Source organism: Cebus imitator, unplaced genomic scaffold (assembly GCF_001604975.1).
Source record: "Cebus imitator isolate Cc_AM_T3 unplaced genomic scaffold, Cebus_imitator-1.0 Scaffold69, whole genome shotgun sequence".
Lineage (NCBI taxonomy): Eukaryota > Metazoa > Chordata > Mammalia > Primates > Cebidae > Cebus > Cebus imitator.
Window position 1 is genome coordinate 2061765 of NW_016107384.1, and position 5621 is coordinate 2067385.

At 43.4% G+C, this 5621-nt stretch overlaps 1 long non-coding RNA gene across 1 annotated transcript in view; it reads left to right on the top strand.

Annotated features, from left to right (window-relative positions):
* Positions 1-750: 750 nt before the first annotated feature.
* Positions 751-5621, top strand: part of LOC108306061 — a 15983-nt gene continuing 11112 nt past the window's right edge. The window contains exons 1-3 of the long non-coding RNA XR_001825987.2: positions 751-1461; positions 3330-3333; positions 5501-5504. This is a non-coding gene — a long non-coding RNA (uncharacterized LOC108306061). The remainder of the gene's footprint in view (positions 1462-3329; positions 3334-5500; positions 5505-5621) is intronic.

Sequence of the window (5621 nt, forward strand, 5' to 3'; positions counted from 1 at the left end):
GTTTTGCATTTTAAATTCATTAAACAGGAGTGTGCCTTGGGGAAAGTCAAAATAGGCACAAATTTGCGACCTCGCCAGCTTGGAATTACTCTCATTAATCCATGCAACACTCGCTGCCATAAGCCCCATCTCCTCAGTTCTAGTTCATTATTCATCAAGGCTGCTTAACCTCACTCCCCATTACCCGTATTTCAACCTCAGTTCCACTTTTTTTTTTTTAGACAGATCTTCCTCTGTTACCCAGGCTAGAATACAGTGGCGTAATTATAGCTCACTGCAGCCTGATCTCCTGGGTTCAAGCCATCCTTCCACCTCAGTCCCCCAAGTATCTGAGACTAATGGCGCGGGCCACGAGGCCCACCTAATTTTATTTTTTTTGTAGAGATGGGGCCTTCCTACTTTGGCCAGGCTGGTGTTCCACTTTGAAGACTAAAAATTGGTCAGGCATGGTGGCACACGCCTGTAATCCCAGCACTTTGGGAAGCCAAGGCGGGTGGATCACTTGCAGTCAGGAGTTCGAGAGCGGCCTGACAAACATGGTGAAACTCCCTCTCTACTAAAAATACAAAATTAGCCGGGCATGGTGGCACATTCCTGTAATCCCAGCTACTCGGGAGGCTGAGGCAAGAGAATTGCTTGAACACGGGAGGCAGAAGTTGCAGTGAGCCGAGATTGCGCCCACTGCATCCCAGCCTGTGTCACAAGAGGTAAATGCCTTCTCAAAAAAAAAAAAAAAAAGCTAAAAATTGTCGGGGCTGCTGGCCAAAGGAACATCTTGCCTGGCTGTCAGAAAATAATGTTCTTTCCGGCGGCTCCTTGAACCCGCTCCCTTCGGTGCCTAAATTTAACGGCTGCAGCTGCCGCAGCTGCTGCAGCTGCAACCTATTTCCCCAGTAATAGAACGAAAGTGGCGGGTTAAAGAAGTTAGGAAGAAAGCAAGCCAGCCGTCTAACCAGACACAGGATGCATGTCAGAGACTTGTAAATTACACGGTCTATTTAGGTCACATTGGTAGGCAAATCACTATTTTGGGCCCCGAGGAAGCCTTTTCGTTCTTGCTATAGTCAATTTATTCTCCAGATGAAAGCCTCAAACCGCCACGACCCAACTTTCACCTCGTATTTTCAACCCGCTCAAGATGCAAACTTGGCGCAGGCGCACACCTTCCAAGTCCTCCCGCCCTCACCCTGCTACCCCCATAGTGGGTGGGGCCTCAGAGCTCGGCGCTCGAAGTGGCTCCAGCGCCGTGAGTTTGGCGTGCAAGAGCGGAAGAAATGCGGCTGGTACCCCGGAAGCAGTCGCTGCAACTTCCGGGAGAGGCTTGTACGCCTGGTGCAGGAGCTGCGGGGCCCAGAGATTGTGTTTGAAGTGGCGGTTCTAGCAACATGTCCCGTGGTTCCAGCGCCGGGTTTGACCGCCACATTACCATTTTTTCACCCGAGGGTCGGCTCTACCAAGTAGGTGAGTGAACCAGGTCCGCCTGTGGTCCACCTGAATTGCCCTGTCATGGTACGGCCCGGAGCTAACAGACGCGGCCCGAGTTTAGTCTGGGGCCGAAGCTGGGCCTGAACTGGGAAGGGAGAATGGCTGACACTGGGTTGGGCTCTGTGGTGTTTGCAGCCCTGTCTTGACGCAGGGATCTGGGGACTGAAGGCCTGGCTCTCTGCAGGGCGAACGGCCGCACTGCCTAGACCCAATGGAAAAGAGTTCAGGAAGGTAGGGCTGACGCTGACTTCACGAGGCCCTTTCAGTTATTGCATTGTGTCCTGACCAGGTACAAGATCTGTTTCTAAAGGGTAATTGATTCCTTAACGTCTCAACTAAAATGCCTCCTCTCCGTTTTCCTTTGTTTGCAGCATGGACTTCCTTGTCCTGTGGTTAATTCCTCACAGGCATTCCGAGCCTGCTGTGTACCAGACACTTTGCTAGTCCTAGGAGATAAAAAGATGAATGAATGTCACACCCTCGTCCATGCTGAACCTCACAGCTTATAAGAGACTGACAGATACATTAAACCGATAAAAAAAAAAAAATGAAAAGTACCAATTTACAAGTATCTGCACAGTTCAAGATATCTTTGGGAAACTGATAGAATGAGTGGCTCTCAATTGTAGAGCTGCTCTTCAAATTGGCATCCTCTTTTTAGCCATATCTGTTTGAATGCTCCCATAGTTTAAATGCTGGTTCTGAGTTGTAGATGCGGTACCGTGTACTAGTTGCTTACTGAAGAACACCTGTACTGGAAAGAAACTATCAGTTAATTCGGTATAGTAATGTATTTTGTTGCGTTGAAATGGTTTTAGGTTATGGTTATAAGCCAGACCCTTGACCTCTTGCCATAGAGAATTTAGTGTCAGGAGAGCTTGATTTACATCTGGTCCATGATAGTTTTATTTTATTTTATTGAGCTGGAGTCGCGCTCTGTCCTAGGCTAGAGTGCAGTGGTGCAATCTCCACTCACCGCAACCTCCACCTCCTGGGTTCAAGCGATTCTCCTGCCTCAGCCTTCCGAGTAGCTGGGATTACAGGCGCGGGCCAGCACGCCCGGCTAATTTTGTATCTTTAGTAGAGACAGAGTTTCACCATGTTGGCCAGGCTGGTCTCGAACTCCTGACCTCGTGATCCGTTGGCCTCGGCCTCCCAAAGTGCTGGGATTACAGGCGTAAGCCACTGGCGCCCGGCCATTGAATGAGTTTAGTAGCTCCGTTCTTGCACAATATTATAATCACCTGTGCTTGGAATCATAAGGAGAGACTTGGTCTGTAAATGAGCTTCTCTTCACCTGTAAATTTTAGAAATAGAGTTAAAGATAACTTGGAATTAAATTGCTCAGTGTATTACTGCATAGTGTATATAGTATAGCAAGAAACAGCATCATGTTGGATAATTCAGTAGCCCTTTAATTTGTATCCAATTGAAAAACATGATTAAAGACTGAACAAAGAGATAACTGTATCCTCAAAGAATTTTCATCTTTTTGTGTTTTATTCCTGAGTTTTAAATAATTTTCTTTTATTAGACTACTGCTTTCAGTGTTCTATTCGTGATTTTTAATATGTGAACAGGAGGTCATTCTGAGATCTGCACTTTGCTTCTATATACTATATTGTGAAATCCATCCATAAAGTGTAATTGTTAATGGTTCCCAGATTTGGTGAGTAGAAAGGCTGAATACAGTGTCATTGTGATACTTTTTAAAGATTTGAAAGAGAACATCCATCTGAAAACAAGTTCATTATCTAGACAGAATGATTTTAATCTCTGAATAACACACTCTATTTGCTATTCAGGGCATTAATTAGACATTGTTAGGAAAAAGAAAGTGAAAGAATAGTTAGTATGAGCAAGCAGTATAGTGGTGAAGAGCTCAGGTCCTGGAGCCATACATGGATTCAAATCTCTGCCCTGCTCCATACTAGCTGATCTGGGCACTTGGCAGGTATGTAACCTTAGCCTTAGTTTCTGTTTGCAAAATTGGGCTTGTGATAATTCTTCCTTAAATGGTTGTTTTGGGGAAATAAATAAGGCATTGTACGTAGACTGCTTAACATGTTTCTGCCACATGGCAAATGTTCAGTAAATGTTACTAGATGCTTGTTGATTCTTTGGCTCATTTTTTTTTTTTTTTTGGTCTATTAGATTAGTAGCTCTGTGTGGAATATTTCCCTTTCTATGGGTCGCTTCATGTTTAGTTCTCCAGTAAAATACATACATAATGATAATATTCTAAATACTGTCTGTTTATAACTCCAAAGACAAAGCATGGAAGGATTATAGGATTCAAGTTGTTAACATTGACAGTAGGAAAATAATATTTTTAAAATGGGATGATGACGAGGGGAGATTAATGGGAGGTAAGTATGCTCCTCATCTTCCGTACTTAGGACTCAAAAGATAAACGTAATCTGAAGTTGATAGATCAAAAAATAGAGGTATATATATAAAGTTACAATGCTTGGCCAGGTGCAGTGGCTCACACCTGGAATCCTAGCACTTTGGGAGGCTGAGGCAGGCGGGTTACCTGAGGTCAGGAGTTGAAGACCAGCCTGACCAACATGGTGCAAACCCGTCTCACTAAAAAATACAAAAAATTAGCTCTGTGTGCTGGCGTGCCTGTAATCCCAGCTTCTCGGGAAGCTGAGGCACAAGGATTGCTTGAACACAGGAGGTAGAGGTTGCAGTGAGCCAGGACTGTGCCATTGTACTTCAGGCTGGGCGACAGAGCCAGACTCTGTCTAAAAATAAAAATAAAGTTATGCTAATCATAATTATAAGCATAATTTATAATTATTAAGAACATATTATGGGCAGTTTGCTCCCAGGGAGTAGAGAGAAAGACTTTCCATTTTATACCTTTTAGTAACTATTGAAATAATTCTCTTAATGTACATATGCAAGTTGTATGTGTGTACATATATTCATGTGTTAAAAATTGTAGCTTTGAAATCTGTTTTTGGGAATTGCCCGTTGGTAGAGGGAGGACGTGGGTTGAGGGTCGGGGAAGGACTGAGGCCCTAGTTGGCCAAATACAGCTTGGGTGCTTTTAGGACCTTCTCTTCTATTTGCTGATCCTTTGCTGAATAGGTCTGGCAAAGGAGAAGAGGGGTAGTTATTGGGATTTGCTTGCCAGGTGGATGTGAGCACTGCCTGGTTGCTGCAAAGAAGGAAGCATGCTGATAGGGAACTAGAAAGAAATGGACTGGTGGAGACATACTGGAAATTAAATGTAGAATTGGCATTGTATAATGAAGCCAGAATTCCTGAGTTCAAGTCCTTGCTGCATACCAACTCTAAGAACTTTCTATCTGTAAAATAAAGATAATAACCACCTACCTTATAGGGCTTTGAGGATTTAATTAGTTAACAGATGTAAAGCACTTAGAACAGTGCCCAGTGTAGATAATAAGCACTCAATTAGTGGGGTTTTGTTTGTTTTTGTTTTTGAGACTGAGTCTCTCTCTGTCGTCCAGGCTAGAGTACAATAGTGTGATCTCGGCTCACTGCAACCTCCACCTCCTGGGTTCAAGTGATTCTCCTGCCTCAGCCTCCTAATAGCTGGGATTACAGGTGCACAACCACCACACCCGTCTAATTTTTGTATTTTTAGTGCAAATGGGGTTTCACCATGTTGGCCAAGTTGGTCTCAAACTCCTAACCTCGTGATCTGCCCACCTCAGCCTACCAAAGTGCTGGGATTACAGGCGTGAGCCAGCCCAGCTTTCAGTTAGTGTTTTCTGTAAGGGATGCTGTCAAGAAGAAACAAATGGCTGATGTAAATGAAATCAGAAATTTCACAAATGACTAAGAAGTACTTACTATTTGCCTTTTTTGCAATTGAAAAAATATTCTTATTTTAGTGCAGTATTTCTCAACCCAGGCTTCTCATGCCCTCCTTGAATCTGATTTGAAATTCAGTGCATGTGTGTGCATGCATACACATACATACATGTGCATATATACATAAATACCTATATAACTAAAAAGTGATGGGATCAAATAGTGCTGTATTTTCTTTTTTTTTTTTTTTTTTTTTTTTATAAGTGTTTTTTTTTTTTTTTTTTTTTTTTTTTTTTTTTTAGAAAGAGTCTTGCTCTGTCACCCAGGCTGGAGTGCAATGGCGC